This window comes from Schistocerca cancellata, unplaced genomic scaffold, assembly GCF_023864275.1.
Source record: "Schistocerca cancellata isolate TAMUIC-IGC-003103 unplaced genomic scaffold, iqSchCanc2.1 HiC_scaffold_411, whole genome shotgun sequence".
Classification (NCBI taxonomy): Eukaryota; Metazoa; Arthropoda; class Insecta; order Orthoptera; family Acrididae; genus Schistocerca; species Schistocerca cancellata.
The window spans coordinates 382,699-396,884 of NW_026046428.1; the positions used below are offsets into that span (position 1 = coordinate 382,699).

The 14,186-nt window shown below is 52.3% G+C and overlaps 24 non-coding genes across 24 annotated transcripts; 19 read left to right on the forward strand and 5 right to left on the reverse strand.

Moving 5' to 3' along the window:
- Positions 1-279: 279 nt before the first annotated feature.
- On the forward strand, positions 280-352 carry Trnak-uuu (transfer RNA lysine (anticodon UUU)). Its single transcript has one exon. It is a non-coding gene; the product is annotated as a tRNA-Lys (tRNA).
- Positions 353-491: 139 nt separating this feature from the next.
- Positions 492-573, forward strand: Trnas-aga (transfer RNA serine (anticodon AGA)). The gene has a single exon. It is a non-coding gene; the product is annotated as a tRNA-Ser (tRNA).
- A 276-nt stretch (positions 574-849) lies between these two features.
- On the reverse strand, positions 850-921 carry Trnag-ucc (transfer RNA glycine (anticodon UCC)). The gene has a single exon. It is a non-coding gene; the product is annotated as a tRNA-Gly (tRNA).
- Positions 922-1,736: 815 nt separating this feature from the next.
- Positions 1,737-1,809, forward strand: Trnam-cau (transfer RNA methionine (anticodon CAU)). The gene has a single exon. It is a non-coding gene; the product is annotated as a tRNA-Met (tRNA).
- Positions 1,810-2,131: 322 nt separating this feature from the next.
- Trnae-uuc (transfer RNA glutamic acid (anticodon UUC)) lies at positions 2,132-2,203 on the forward strand. Its single transcript has one exon. It is a non-coding gene; the product is annotated as a tRNA-Glu (tRNA).
- Positions 2,204-2,499: 296 nt separating this feature from the next.
- Trnak-uuu (transfer RNA lysine (anticodon UUU)) lies at positions 2,500-2,572 on the forward strand. The gene has a single exon. It is a non-coding gene; the product is annotated as a tRNA-Lys (tRNA).
- Positions 2,573-2,711: 139 nt separating this feature from the next.
- On the forward strand, positions 2,712-2,793 carry Trnas-aga (transfer RNA serine (anticodon AGA)). The gene has a single exon. It is a non-coding gene; the product is annotated as a tRNA-Ser (tRNA).
- Positions 2,794-3,069: 276 nt separating this feature from the next.
- Trnag-ucc (transfer RNA glycine (anticodon UCC)) lies at positions 3,070-3,141 on the reverse strand. The gene has a single exon. It is a non-coding gene; the product is annotated as a tRNA-Gly (tRNA).
- An 815-nt stretch (positions 3,142-3,956) lies between these two features.
- Trnam-cau (transfer RNA methionine (anticodon CAU)) lies at positions 3,957-4,029 on the forward strand. The gene has a single exon. It is a non-coding gene; the product is annotated as a tRNA-Met (tRNA).
- A 322-nt stretch (positions 4,030-4,351) lies between these two features.
- Positions 4,352-4,423, forward strand: Trnae-uuc (transfer RNA glutamic acid (anticodon UUC)). Its single transcript has one exon. It is a non-coding gene; the product is annotated as a tRNA-Glu (tRNA).
- A 296-nt stretch (positions 4,424-4,719) lies between these two features.
- Positions 4,720-4,792, forward strand: Trnak-uuu (transfer RNA lysine (anticodon UUU)). The gene has a single exon. It is a non-coding gene; the product is annotated as a tRNA-Lys (tRNA).
- A 139-nt stretch (positions 4,793-4,931) lies between these two features.
- Trnas-aga (transfer RNA serine (anticodon AGA)) lies at positions 4,932-5,013 on the forward strand. The gene has a single exon. It is a non-coding gene; the product is annotated as a tRNA-Ser (tRNA).
- A 276-nt stretch (positions 5,014-5,289) lies between these two features.
- On the reverse strand, positions 5,290-5,361 carry Trnag-ucc (transfer RNA glycine (anticodon UCC)). Its single transcript has one exon. It is a non-coding gene; the product is annotated as a tRNA-Gly (tRNA).
- Positions 5,362-6,176: 815 nt separating this feature from the next.
- Trnam-cau (transfer RNA methionine (anticodon CAU)) lies at positions 6,177-6,249 on the forward strand. Its single transcript has one exon. It is a non-coding gene; the product is annotated as a tRNA-Met (tRNA).
- Positions 6,250-6,571: 322 nt separating this feature from the next.
- On the forward strand, positions 6,572-6,643 carry Trnae-uuc (transfer RNA glutamic acid (anticodon UUC)). Its single transcript has one exon. It is a non-coding gene; the product is annotated as a tRNA-Glu (tRNA).
- A 296-nt stretch (positions 6,644-6,939) lies between these two features.
- Trnak-uuu (transfer RNA lysine (anticodon UUU)) lies at positions 6,940-7,012 on the forward strand. The gene has a single exon. It is a non-coding gene; the product is annotated as a tRNA-Lys (tRNA).
- A 139-nt stretch (positions 7,013-7,151) lies between these two features.
- On the forward strand, positions 7,152-7,233 carry Trnas-aga (transfer RNA serine (anticodon AGA)). The gene has a single exon. It is a non-coding gene; the product is annotated as a tRNA-Ser (tRNA).
- Positions 7,234-7,509: 276 nt separating this feature from the next.
- Trnag-ucc (transfer RNA glycine (anticodon UCC)) lies at positions 7,510-7,581 on the reverse strand. Its single transcript has one exon. It is a non-coding gene; the product is annotated as a tRNA-Gly (tRNA).
- Positions 7,582-8,396: 815 nt separating this feature from the next.
- Trnam-cau (transfer RNA methionine (anticodon CAU)) lies at positions 8,397-8,469 on the forward strand. The gene has a single exon. It is a non-coding gene; the product is annotated as a tRNA-Met (tRNA).
- A 322-nt stretch (positions 8,470-8,791) lies between these two features.
- Positions 8,792-8,863, forward strand: Trnae-uuc (transfer RNA glutamic acid (anticodon UUC)). Its single transcript has one exon. It is a non-coding gene; the product is annotated as a tRNA-Glu (tRNA).
- Positions 8,864-9,159: 296 nt separating this feature from the next.
- On the forward strand, positions 9,160-9,232 carry Trnak-uuu (transfer RNA lysine (anticodon UUU)). Its single transcript has one exon. It is a non-coding gene; the product is annotated as a tRNA-Lys (tRNA).
- A 139-nt stretch (positions 9,233-9,371) lies between these two features.
- Trnas-aga (transfer RNA serine (anticodon AGA)) lies at positions 9,372-9,453 on the forward strand. The gene has a single exon. It is a non-coding gene; the product is annotated as a tRNA-Ser (tRNA).
- A 276-nt stretch (positions 9,454-9,729) lies between these two features.
- Positions 9,730-9,801, reverse strand: Trnag-ucc (transfer RNA glycine (anticodon UCC)). The gene has a single exon. It is a non-coding gene; the product is annotated as a tRNA-Gly (tRNA).
- Positions 9,802-10,616: 815 nt separating this feature from the next.
- Trnam-cau (transfer RNA methionine (anticodon CAU)) lies at positions 10,617-10,689 on the forward strand. Its single transcript has one exon. It is a non-coding gene; the product is annotated as a tRNA-Met (tRNA).
- Positions 10,690-14,186: the final 3,497 nt, after the last annotated feature.

Genomic DNA, 14,186 nt, shown 5'->3' on the forward strand with positions numbered 1-14,186 from the left:
ACGACCCTCCATCTTTTGGCCTTCCAACCTTCGTTTGTCGCCCTCCTTCCGGAGCTTCAACCGAACGTAATCGGGGGAAGCAGGCACAGGATGCAATTACTGTCAGCACCGGGATAAAGGGAGAAGAGGCACTGGTCCGCTGTTGGGGTGCTACCAGCGTCAGTGGGAAGTCGGTGAAGTCGCCAGTTGCGCCAGAAGCCAGCAATTACCGTAGTACGCCTACACACGCGTTCCAGTTAATCACATTGCTTGCAGTCGCTCCATGCACAACAAGCGTGAGCCCGGATAGCTCAGTCGGTAGAGCATTAGGCTTTTAACCTAAGTGTCCAGGGTTCGAATCCCTGTTCGGGCGAAGATTTTAACGCTTCCGTAATGGCTCGTCTCGTAGCGCTGGTAGCCCTGCCGTAATCAGTGCACCGAGTTCGTTTCCTGTCAACATTCTGCGCAGACCGGTTGCATTTTTCACGATTCGAGGGAAGCTTTAGCTACGAGCAGTCGTGACCGAGTGGTTAAGGCGTCTGACTAGAAATCAGATTCCCTGTGGGAGCGTAGGTTCGAGTCCTACCGACTGCGTCGGTTTTTTTATTTTTTGTTTCAGAAGAGAGAGCAGAAAATTTCGCAGTTTGCCTGTCGTTTTGGTACCTCGCTACACCTCACCTCTCACAGTCGTTTATAGCGCCTGTCCTTTTGATAAGGGCGAATTCCAAGCGTCAGCTTTCGCGTCAGCCGAGCAAAGTCGGGACAAGTCGGGACATACTACAGGATGGCCTGCGTGGAGCGACGACGGAAAGAAAACGTTAATTCAACAGCACGTGGCTCACATACTCATACGCATAGATTTGCGCCCGTTGCGGTGGCCGGGAATCGAACGCGGCTCAACTGCTCGGAAGGCAACTATGCTCACCATTACACTACCACCGCACAGCCGCTGCTCGCAACGCCGCGCTGTGTCGGCTTCCCGCCCGCCGGCAGTGGCCCACGGTGATAGTAGCTGTAGACGCTTTACGAGGTAGGAGGGTGCATTCGGGCAGCGCCTCCACGCACGCTGCGTCTTTGGGCAAGGCTCGTCGCCGCGGCCGCAACGTTACTCACACAATAGTGACGAGCGGTCGCTTTGAGGCAGTGTAGTGGGGGACTCCGCGTGTGTAGCACTTTTTTCGGTTGTATCCGACGTCGCTGGGTGGCAATCCCACTTTCCCTGCAGACAGCTGCTCGGGAATATGCTCGGGAAGCACGGACGTCATCGGACGTCCGCCCCCAACAAATGCAACTAACAAAATGAGAACAACAACTAAAAAAGTGGTAGGTTGTTCGACTACCACGCGGGCGGCCCGGCTTCGATTCCCGGCCGATGCATCGTTTTGCTGTTCTCGCTATAGTGCTGCCGCGCCGATTGCTCGCTTGAGGTGCGCCAGCCTCAGGAATGTATAGCAGGATTCGCTGTGAGAAGAACCAAACATGCAGCACGCAAGAGACCCTACTTGGACGGCCGCGTGCTGTTACTGAACTCCAGCGTCGGCCTGGCCCTACAGGCCGCTGTGTTCAGGTGCCGCAAGGGCGATGTACTGTAACCTCAGGCAGTGCTGCTTTCCGTCGTTAAAAAAGCTGCGGCAGCAGTTTACTCTAGCAAGTCGGGAAAGCACGCGTAGCGACACAACAGATTCCTGAGAAAGCGCAAACTGTCTATCTCTAATATGTGAGACTTACCAAGATTCCTGGGATGATGGTTGCAACGAGCCTCGGTAGCGCAGTAGGTAGCGCGTAAGTCTCATAATCTTAAGGTCGTGAGTTCGATCCTCACCCGGGGCATTTAATTTGCTGTACATCACGGCTGAATTAACGGCGTTGCTATTGCTAGCGAACGAACTTAATTGTCGTTTGTTATCCACAAGGAGTCCACGCCTCAGCGTCACAATGTTTACTTCCAATTATGGCAAGGTACAACTTTGATCATTCTCCTCCCCTGTTATGAGTGAAATATGATGCAAACAGCAATGAATAGACAGTTTCGAGCTGTGCGCCATGCCAGTCTGCACGCGCAAAAATGCTCGCAAACAGAGAACAACACTGAGTCCGGATTGAGCACGAAATGCGAGAAGAGAGGGAGTAAATCTCACGTTTCTCGAGCAAATCCGGTGTGGTCTAGTGGCTAGGATACCTGGCTTTCACCCAGGAGGCCCGGGTTCGATTCCCGGTACCGGAAGGGAAGTTTTTGCGCACACGACCCTCCATCTTTTGGCCTTCCAACCTTCGTTTGTCGCCCTCCTTCCGGAGCTTCAACCGAACGTAATCGGGGGAAGCAGGCACAGGATGCAATTACTGTCAGCACCGGGATAAAGGGAGAAGAGGCACTGGTCCGCTGTTGGGGTGCTACCAGCGTCAGTGGGAAGTCGGTGAAGTCGCCAGTTGCGCCAGAAGCCAGCAATTACCGTAGTACGCCTACACACGCGTTCCAGTTATTCACATTGCTTGCAGTCGCTCCATGCACAACAAGCGTGAGCCCGGATAGCTCAGTCGGTAGAGCATTAGGCTTTTAACCTAAGTGTCCAGGGTTCGAATCCCTGTTCGGGCGAAGATTTTAACGCTTCCGTAATGGCTCGTCTCGTAGCGCTGGTAGCCCTGCCGTAATCAGTGCACCGAGTTCGTTTCCTGTCAACATTCTGCGCAGACCGGTTGCATTTTTCAAGATTCGAGGGAAGCTTTAGCTACGAGCAGTCGTGGCCGAGTGGTTAAGGCGTCTGACTAGAAATCAGATTCCCTGTGGGAGCGTAGGTTCGAGTCCTACCGACTGCGTCGGTTTTTTTATTTTTTGTTTCAGAAGAGAGAGCAGAAAATTTCGCAGTTTGCCTGTCGTTTTGGTACCTCGCTACACCTCACCTCTCACAGTCGTTTATAGCGCCTGTCCTTTTGATAAGGGCGAATTCCAAGCGTCAGCTTTCGCGTCAGCCGAGCAAAGTCGGGACAAGTCGGGACATACTACAGCATGGCCTGCGTGGAGCGACGACGGAAAGAAAACGTTAATTCAACAGCACGTGGCTCACATACTCATACGCATAGATTTGCGCCCGTTGCGGTGGCCGGGAATCGAACGCGGCTCAACTGCTCGGAAGGCAACTATGCTCACCATTACACTACCACCGCACAGCCGCTGCTCGCAACGCCGCGCTGTGTCGGCTTCCCGCCCGCCGGCAGTGGCCCACGGTGATAGTAGCTGTAGACGCTTTACGAGGTAGGAGGGTGCATTCGGGCAGCGCCTCCACGCACGCTGCGTCTTTGGGCAAGGCTCGTCGCCGCGGCCGCAACGTTACTCACACAATAGTGACGAGCGGTCGCTTTGAGGCAGTGTAGTGGGGGACTCCGCGTGTGTAGCACTTTTTTCGGTTGTATCCGACGTCGCTGGGTGGCAATCCCACTTTCCCTGCAGACAGCTGCTCGGGAATATGCTCGGGAAGCACGGACGTCATCGGACGTCCGCCCCCAACAAATGCAACTAACAAAATGAGAACAACAACTAAAAAAGTGGTAGGTTGTTCGACTACCACGCGGGCGGCCCGGCTTCGATTCCCGGCCGATGCATCGTTTTGCTGTTCTCGCTATAGTGCTGCCGCGCCGATTGCTCGCTTGAGGTGCGCCAGCCTCAGGAATGTATAGCAGGATTCGCTGTGAGAAGAACCAAACATGCAGCACGCAAGAGACCCTACTTGGACGGCCGCGTGCTGTTACTGAACTCCAGCGTCGGCCTGGCCCTACAGGCCGCTGTGTTCAGGTGCCGCAAGGGCGATGTACTGTAACCTCAGGCAGTGCTGCTTTCCGTCGTTAAAAAAGCTGCGGCAGCAGTTTACTCTAGCAAGTCGGGAAAGCACGCGTAGCGACACAACAGATTCCTGAGAAAGCGCAAACTGTCTATCTCTAATATGTGAGACTTACCAAGATTCCTGGGATGATGGTTGCAACGAGCCTCGGTAGCGCAGTAGGTAGCGCGTAAGTCTCATAATCTTAAGGTCGTGAGTTCGATCCTCACCCGGGGCATTTAATTTGCTGTACATCACGGCTGAATTAACGGCGTTGCTATTGCTAGCGAACGAACTTAATTGTCGTTTGTTATCCACAAGGAGTCCACGCCTCAGCGTCACAATGTTTACTTCCAATTATGGCAAGGTACAACTTTGATCATTCTCCTCCCCTGTTATGAGTGAAATATGATGCAAACAGCAATGAATAGACAGTTTCGAGCTGTGCGCCATGCCAGTCTGCACGCGCAAAAATGCTCGCAAACAGAGAACAACACTGAGTCCGGATTGAGCACGAAATGCGAGAAGAGAGGGAGTAAATCTCACGTTTCTCGAGCAAATCCGGTGTGGTCTAGTGGCTAGGATACCTGGCTTTCACCCAGGAGGCCCGGGTTCGATTCCCGGTACCGGAAGGGAAGTTTTTGCGCACACGACCCTCCATCTTTTGGCCTTCCAACCTTCGTTTGTCGCCCTCCTTCCGGAGCTTCAACCGAACGTAATCGGGGGAAGCAGGCACAGGATGCAATTACTGTCAGCACCGGGATAAAGGGAGAAGAGGCACTGGTCCGCTGTTGGGGTGCTACCAGCGTCAGTGGGAAGTCGGTGAAGTCGCCAGTTGCGCCAGAAGCCAGCAATTACCGTAGTACGCCTACACACGCGTTCCAGTTATTCACATTGCTTGCAGTCGCTCCATGCACAACAAGCGTGAGCCCGGATAGCTCAGTCGGTAGAGCATTAGGCTTTTAACCTAAGTGTCCAGGGTTCGAATCCCTGTTCGGGCGAAGATTTTAACGCTTCCGTAATGGCTCGTCTCGTAGCGCTGGTAGCCCTGCCGTAATCAGTGCACCGAGTTCGTTTCCTGTCAACATTCTGCGCAGACCGGTTGCATTTTTCAAGATTCGAGGGAAGCTTTAGCTACGAGCAGTCGTGGCCGAGTGGTTAAGGCGTCTGACTAGAAATCAGATTCCCTGTGGGAGCGTAGGTTCGAGTCCTACCGACTGCGTCGGTTTTTTTATTTTTTGTTTCAGAAGAGAGAGCAGAAAATTTCGCAGTTTGCCTGTCGTTTTGGTACCTCGCTACACCTCACCTCTCACAGTCGTTTATAGCGCCTGTCCTTTTGATAAGGGCGAATTCCAAGCGTCAGCTTTCGCGTCAGCCGAGCAAAGTCGGGACAAGTCGGGACATACTACAGCATGGCCTGCGTGGAGCGACGACGGAAAGAAAACGTTAATTCAACAGCACGTGGCTCACATACTCATACGCATAGATTTGCGCCCGTTGCGGTGGCCGGGAATCGAACGCGGCTCAACTGCTCGGAAGGCAACTATGCTCACCATTACACTACCACCGCACAGCCGCTGCTCGCAACGCCGCGCTGTGTCGGCTTCCCGCCCGCCGGCAGTGGCCCACGGTGATAGTAGCTGTAGACGCTTTACGAGGTAGGAGGGTGCATTCGGGCAGCGCCTCCACGCACGCTGCGTCTTTGGGCAAGGCTCGTCGCCGCGGCCGCAACGTTACTCACACAATAGTGACGAGCGGTCGCTTTGAGGCAGTGTAGTGGGGGACTCCGCGTGTGTAGCACTTTTTTCGGTTGTATCCGACGTCGCTGGGTGGCAATCCCACTTTCCCTGCAGACAGCTGCTCGGGAATATGCTCGGGAAGCACGGACGTCATCGGACGTCCGCCCCCAACAAATGCAACTAACAAAATGAGAACAACAACTAAAAAAGTGGTAGGTTGTTCGACTACCACGCGGGCGGCCCGGCTTCGATTCCCGGCCGATGCATCGTTTTGCTGTTCTCGCTATAGTGCTGCCGCGCCGATTGCTCGCTTGAGGTGCGCCAGCCTCAGGAATGTATAGCAGGATTCGCTGTGAGAAGAACCAAACATGCAGCACGCAAGAGACCCTACTTGGACGGCCGCGTGCTGTTACTGAACTCCAGCGTCGGCCTGGCCCTACAGGCCGCTGTGTTCAGGTGCCGCAAGGGCGATGTACTGTAACCTCAGGCAGTGCTGCTTTCCGTCGTTAAAAAAGCTGCGGCAGCAGTTTACTCTAGCAAGTCGGGAAAGCACGCGTAGCGACACAACAGATTCCTGAGAAAGCGCAAACTGTCTATCTCTAATATGTGAGACTTACCAAGATTCCTGGGATGATGGTTGCAACGAGCCTCGGTAGCGCAGTAGGTAGCGCGTAAGTCTCATAATCTTAAGGTCGTGAGTTCGATCCTCACCCGGGGCATTTAATTTGCTGTACATCACGGCTGAATTAACGGCGTTGCTATTGCTAGCGAACGAACTTAATTGTCGTTTGTTATCCACAAGGAGTCCACGCCTCAGCGTCACAATGTTTACTTCCAATTATGGCAAGGTACAACTTTGATCATTCTCCTCCCCTGTTATGAGTGAAATATGATGCAAACAGCAATGAATAGACAGTTTCGAGCTGTGCGCCATGCCAGTCTGCACGCGCAAAAATGCTCGCAAACAGAGAACAACACTGAGTCCGGATTGAGCACGAAATGCGAGAAGAGAGGGAGTAAATCTCACGTTTCTCGAGCAAATCCGGTGTGGTCTAGTGGCTAGGATACCTGGCTTTCACCCAGGAGGCCCGGGTTCGATTCCCGGTACCGGAAGGGAAGTTTTTGCGCACACGACCCTCCATCTTTTGGCCTTCCAACCTTCGTTTGTCGCCCTCCTTCCGGAGCTTCAACCGAACGTAATCGGGGGAAGCAGGCACAGGATGCAATTACTGTCAGCACCGGGATAAAGGGAGAAGAGGCACTGGTCCGCTGTTGGGGTGCTACCAGCGTCAGTGGGAAGTCGGTGAAGTCGCCAGTTGCGCCAGAAGCCAGCAATTACCGTAGTACGCCTACACACGCGTTCCAGTTATTCACATTGCTTGCAGTCGCTCCATGCACAACAAGCGTGAGCCCGGATAGCTCAGTCGGTAGAGCATTAGGCTTTTAACCTAAGTGTCCAGGGTTCGAATCCCTGTTCGGGCGAAGATTTTAACGCTTCCGTAATGGCTCGTCTCGTAGCGCTGGTAGCCCTGCCGTAATCAGTGCACCGAGTTCGTTTCCTGTCAACATTCTGCGCAGACCGGTTGCATTTTTCAAGATTCGAGGGAAGCTTTAGCTACGAGCAGTCGTGGCCGAGTGGTTAAGGCGTCTGACTAGAAATCAGATTCCCTGTGGGAGCGTAGGTTCGAGTCCTACCGACTGCGTCGGTTTTTTTATTTTTTGTTTCAGAAGAGAGAGCAGAAAATTTCGCAGTTTGCCTGTCGTTTTGGTACCTCGCTACACCTCACCTCTCACAGTCGTTTATAGCGCCTGTCCTTTTGATAAGGGCGAATTCCAAGCGTCAGCTTTCGCGTCAGCCGAGCAAAGTCGGGACAAGTCGGGACATACTACAGGATGGCCTGCGTGGAGCGACGACGGAAAGAAAACGTTAATTCAACAGCACGTGGCTCACATACTCATACGCATAGATTTGCGCCCGTTGCGGTGGCCGGGAATCGAACGCGGCTCAACTGCTCGGAAGGCAACTATGCTCACCATTACACTACCACCGCACAGCCGCTGCTCGCAACGCCGCGCTGTGTCGGCTTCCCGCCCGCCGGCAGTGGCCCACGGTGATAGTAGCTGTAGACGCTTTACGAGGTAGGAGGGTGCATTCGGGCAGCGCCTCCACGCACGCTGCGTCTTTGGGCAAGGCTCGTCGCCGCGGCCGCAACGTTACTCACACAATAGTGACGAGCGGTCGCTTTGAGGCAGTGTAGTGGGGGACTCCGCGTGTGTAGCACTTTTTTCGGTTGTATCCGACGTCGCTGGGTGGCAATCCCACTTTCCCTGCAGACAGCTGCTCGGGAATATGCTCGGGAAGCACGGACGTCATCGGACGTCCGCCCCCAACAAATGCAACTAACAAAATGAGAACAACAACTAAAAAAGTGGTAGGTTGTTCGACTACCACGCGGGCGGCCCGGCTTCGATTCCCGGCCGATGCATCGTTTTGCTGTTCTCGCTATAGTGCTGCCGCGCCGATTGCTCGCTTGAGGTGCGCCAGCCTCAGGAATGTATAGCAGGATTCGCTGTGAGAAGAACCAAACATGCAGCACGCAAGAGACCCTACTTGGACGGCCGCGTGCTGTTACTGAACTCCAGCGTCGGCCTGGCCCTACAGGCCGCTGTGTTCAGGTGCCGCAAGGGCGATGTACTGTAACCTCAGGCAGTGCTGCTTTCCGTCGTTAAAAAAGCTGCGGCAGCAGTTTACTCTAGCAAGTCGGGAAAGCACGCGTAGCGACACAACAGATTCCTGAGAAAGCGCAAACTGTCTATCTCTAATATGTGAGACTTACCAAGATTCCTGGGATGATGGTTGCAACGAGCCTCGGTAGCGCAGTAGGTAGCGCGTAAGTCTCATAATCTTAAGGTCGTGAGTTCGATCCTCACCCAGGGCATTTAATTTGCTGTACATCACGGCTGAATTAACGGCGTTGCTATTGCTAGCGAACGAACTTAATTGTCGTTTGTTATCCACAAGGAGTCCACGCCTCAGCGTCACAATGTTTACTTCCAATTATGGCAAGGTACAACTTTGATCATTCTCCTCCCCTGTTATGAGTGAAATATGATGCAAACAGCAATGAATAGACAGTTTCGAGCTGTGCGCCATGCCAGTCTGCACGCGCAAAAATGCTCGCAAACAGAGAACAACACTGAGTCCGGATTGAGCACGAAATGCGAGAAGAGAGGGAGTAAATCTCACGTTTCTCGAGCAAATCCGGTGTGGTCTAGTGGCTAGGATACCTGGCTTTCACCCAGGAGGCCCGGGTTCGATTCCCGGTACCGGAAGGGAAGTTTTTGCGCACACGACCCTCCATCTTTTGGCCTTCCAACCTTCGTTTGTCGCCCTCCTTCCGGAGCTTCAACCGAACGTAATCGGGGGAAGCAGGCACAGGATGCAATTACTGTCAGCACCGGGATAAAGGGAGAAGAGGCACTGGTCCGCTGTTGGGGTGCTACCAGCGTCAGTGGGAAGTCGGTGAAGTCGCCAGTTGCGCCAGAAGCCAGCAATTACCGTAGTACGCCTACACACGCGTTCCAGTTATTCACATTGCTTGCAGTCGCTCCATGCACAACAAGCGTGAGCCCGGATAGCTCAGTCGGTAGAGCATTAGGCTTTTAACCTAAGTGTCCAGGGTTCGAATCCCTGTTCGGGCGAAGATTTTAACGCTTCCGTAATGGCTCGTCTCGTAGCGCTGGTAGCCCTGCCGTAATCAGTGCACCGAGTTCGTTTCCTGTCAACATTCTGCGCAGACCGGTTGCATTTTTCACGATTCGAGGGAAGCTTTAGCTACGAGCAGTCGTGGCCGAGTGGTTAAGGCGTCTGACTAGAAATCAGATTCCCTGTGGGAGCGTAGGTTCGAGTCCTACCGACTGCGTCGGTTTTTTTATTTTTTGTTTCAGAAGAGAGAGCAGAAAATTTCGCAGTTTGCCTGTCGTTTTGGTACCTCGCTACACCTCACCTCTCACAGTCGTTTATAGCGCCTGTCCTTTTGATAAGGGCGAATTCCAAGCGTCAGCTTTCGCGTCAGCCGAGCAAAGTCGGGACAAGTCGGGACATACTGCAGGATGGCCTGCGTGGAGCGACGACGGAAAGAAAACGTTAATTCAACAGCACGTGGCTCACATACTCATACGCATAGATTTGCGCCCGTTGCGGTGGCCGGGAATCGAACGCGGCTCAACTGCTCGGAAGGCAACTATGCTCACCATTACACTACCACCGCACAGCCGCTGCTCGCAACGCCGCGCTGTGTCGGCTTCCCGCCCGCCGGCAGTGGCCCACGGTGATAGTAGCTGTAGACGCTTTACGAGGTAGGAGGGTGCATTCGGGCAGCGCCTCCACGCACGCTGCGTCTTTGGGCAAGGCTCGTCGCCGCGGCCGCAACGTTACTCACACAATAGTGACGAGCGGTCGCTTTGAGGCAGTGTAGTGGGGGACTCCGCGTGTGTAGCACTTTTTTCGGTTGTATCCGACGTCGCTGGGTGGCAATCCCACTTTCCCTGCAGACAGCTGCTCGGGAATATGCTCGGGAAGCACGGACGTCATCGGACGTCCGCCCCCAACAAATGCAACTAACAAAATGAGAACAACAACTAAAAAAGTGGTAGGTTGTTCGACTACCACGCGGGCGGCCCGGCTTCGATTCCCGGCCGATGCATCGTTTTGCTGTTCTCGCTATAGTGCTGCCGCGCCGATTGCTCGCTTGAGGTGCGCCAGCCTCAGGAATGTATAGCAGGATTCGCTGTGAGAAGAACCAAACATGCAGCACGCAAGAGACCCTACTTGGACGGCCGCGTGCTGTTACTGAACTCCAGCGTCGGCCTGGCCCTACAGGCCGCTGTGTTCAGGTGCCGCAAGGGCGATGTACTGTAACCTCAGGCAGTGCTGCTTTCCGTCGTTAAAAAAGCTGCGGCAGCAGTTTACTCTAGCAAGTCGGGAAAGCACGCGTAGCGACACAACAGATTCCTGAGAAAGCGCAAACTGTCTATCTCTAATATGTGAGACTTACCAAGATTCCTGGGATGATGGTTGCAACGAGCCTCGGTAGCGCAGTAGGTAGCGCGTAAGTCTCATAATCTTAAGGTCGTGAGTTCGATCCTCACCCAGGGCATTTAATTTGCTGTACATCACGGCTGAATTAACGGCGTTGCTATTGCTAGCGAACGAACTTAATTGTCGTTTGTTATCCACAAGGAGTCCACGCCTCAGCGTCACAATGTTTACTTCCAATTATGGCAAGGTACAACTTTGATCATTCTCCTCCCCTGTTATGAGTGAAATATGATGCAAACAGCAATGAATAGACAGTTTCGAGCTGTGCGCCATGCCAGTCTGCACGCGCAAAAATGCTCGCAAACAGAGAACAACACTGAGTCCGGATTGAGCACGAAATGCGAGAAGAGAGGGAGTAAATCTCACGTTTCTCGAGCAAATCCGGTGTGGTCTAGTTGCCAGTCAGCCGGCGGTCGCGGTCGAGGTCGGACGTGCTGTGCTGCGCGCCGCGCCGTCGCTGTTTACGTGTGGTGAGTCGCTGCGCTTGCTTCAGTGTCTACCAGTGTTTTGGCGTGATCTGAAAATGAACTCGCTTTCGTGATGTCTCAACCGAGTAGGAAAGATACACTGAAGTTTACTTTTGACAGGAATTTTGTCCGACCTAAATCTTTTGAAGTTGAGCAATGGTTAGAAGATGAAGTGAAGATAAGACTTGAGGACATAATCGGGATACATCTTTCGATTGTCAGTAGCACCGTTTTCGTTAAATTAGCCCGATCAGATATGTGTGAGAAAATAGTTGAATCTTGTGGTGGTATTCTAAAGTTTAAACACAGCGATGGAAATGTGGGGGAAGTTGCAGTTTCGCATGCCGGCCTAGGAATACGGACTGTTCGAATTTTTGAACTCCCATTTGAAATAACCAGTGAACAGATCAACGAAGTTCTCTGTCCGTACGGCAAAATCATAAGCAATATTGCGGAACGTTGGTCTAGTGCACATAAATTCCCGGTTCTTAATGGGGTGCGGCAATTGAAAATCGAGCTGCAGAAGCACATCCCGTCTTATGTTCACGTATGCGGGTATCGTGCGATAGTAATGTACGATGATCAGCCTCGAACGTGTGCCGCATGCAACTCGACAGGTCACGTGCGTGCCGAATGCATGCAGAGGCGAGTGGCGCAGCTGCCTGCCGGCGAGGCTGCCAGGCCCCCCGCGATGACAACACTGCCTGTGACGTACGTCGCCGTAACGCGTGGGCTTTCGGCTACACCCACGGTCACCGAAGTCAGTGAAAATACTGTAGTACCTGCGACGGTAACGCGTATGGAGACTGTTGCAACGCCGGAAGAGACCCAACCTAAACCCGTAGAAATGTCGCCGTCCGTCGTAGTCACAGAAGGACAGGCATCCGACATGCAAACGTCTGCGTCCCCATCGACCGCTGCTACTCCACGGGGGGAATCTCCAGCAGGTCACGATCAAAGCCCGCAACATCGTACATCTCCCAGGAAAACTAAAAAACGGAGAGTTGCCCGCCAGGGTGCAGAACAGATTGCACCGGTTCTGCGCGAAAAGGCTAAACAGATAGGTGAACAACTCAGTGAAAATGCATCTGATAGCACAAATCATGCTCATCCCTCAGCCAGTTTACCATCAGTACTTGACAATGTCTCCGATTCTCTACCTCCGAACCCCGAACACTCAGCTCAACTCCGAGCCGGCTGTGATGTCCGCATGGTCGAACTCTGTCCTGCTCCAGCGTCGGTAACGACCTCGCCACAGCCTCCGCCAACTAGTTGGGCAGACGATACAGACTCCACTGCCGAAGTAGACAGTATGGATATTACCGAAACGATGACAGCCGTAGCTTCAGTCACCAAAGACGACGATGTTAATGAGAAAGATAACTCTTCGACGGAAACTACCGCGCAAAACGAACGCACGACTGGTCCCTTTTCCAACGGAGAATATTTTTAACTCTGCCTTTAAAGTGACTGTCAATACATGTTTTTGTTATCTGGAATTACCTCCAAAGTGCCTTTACGACGTGACTTGTTTTTCCAGCGTTATTTATGTTTTGATATTGGCCTGATTTTAGGCATTGCTCCTGCTTAGTCCACCACAATTCCGCCACAGGCCTATCGACTTGCTACTCTCAATATTAATAAGATACGCAGCGCTCTTAAACTACAACATTTAAAAGACTTTTTATATGCAGCTGATGTAGACATTTTATTTGTACAAGAAGTAACAGAGATCAGACTTGATTGCATACCAGGTTATAATGTGATCACTAATCCTGGGGCCGGTTGCGAATTAGGTACAGCTTTTATTGTGAAGGAAGGTATCATTATTACTGACGTCACACAATTGCCGAACGGTAGGGGCATTGCGGGCACTTTTTATAACAACAGACTAATTAATGTATATGCCCCATCCGGTTCCAGTAATAGACGTCAAAGAGCAGACTTTTTTAACGAAGAAATAGTTCCTCTCTTTGGCGTCCGTCACAACGATGTCATCTTCGGAGGCGACTTTAACTGTGTCATCAGTGCAAAGGACCAGACTCCCAATCTTAACAAATCACTTGAACTGGAACGAATTGTACGAGACTTGCACTTAGTTGACTCTTGGGAGCTCAAGCATGGGGCAGCACCTGGGTTTACCCATATTACGACTCATTCGGCAAGCCGTCTCGATCGAATTTATGTCACACCCACTTTGAGGAATAACATTCTGCAGTCAGAAGTATGGCCAGTGGCGTTCTCCGATCATGCTGCATACATCTGTACTATCACTCTAGACCGACAACGGACGTGTCGATACAGGGGCCTGTGGAAATTAAATGTTTCACATCTACAAGACTCGGCGTGTCAAGAAGCCTTCCTCAATACCTGGCGAGAATGTGAGCATAGATTTGCATCTTATAATTCGGCCATTGATTGGTGGCTCAGGTGCGCCAAACCTAAAATTAGGTGGTGTTTCATGAACTACGCACGGGAAAAGAGCTTTTGGCTTCAAAGGACGATCAATTTCTATTTTCATTGTCTGCGGGAACTGTATCTGCTCGGCACTTCGGCTGTCGAGAATTGTCAACGAATTAAGAAAATCCAGGCCAAAATCCTAACCCTCAGGAGGACGCAGCTAGAAGGCTACAAAGTCAGGTCGCGGGTCCAGACTACTGTACACCAAGAACTCACCTCAGTCTACCATATGATCCAAGAAAGTACGAAAGGGTCCCGTAAAATACTGACGGAGTTAATTGCTGAGGACGGCGCAACGCTGACTACGCACAACGAGATTAAAGCGGCGGTGCTAAACTACTTCACCACCTTGCTGTCAAATAAAGAAGTTAACGTGCAAGCGCAGGATGATCTTTTGAATAATTTGCGCAACAGAGTCAGTCTCGTGGACGCGGAAAAGCTATTAGCCGTGGCAACCGAAGAAGACGTGGAATATGTGCTCTGCGAAAGTGCTAAGAATAAATCCCCCGGACCTGACGGAATTCCCGTCGAGTTCTATCAAAAGTTCTGGAACACCATAAAGGCGAAGATAACTTGCATCTGTAACGAACTTCTCGACCAAAACAACGTGATCCCCACCAGCTTCTGT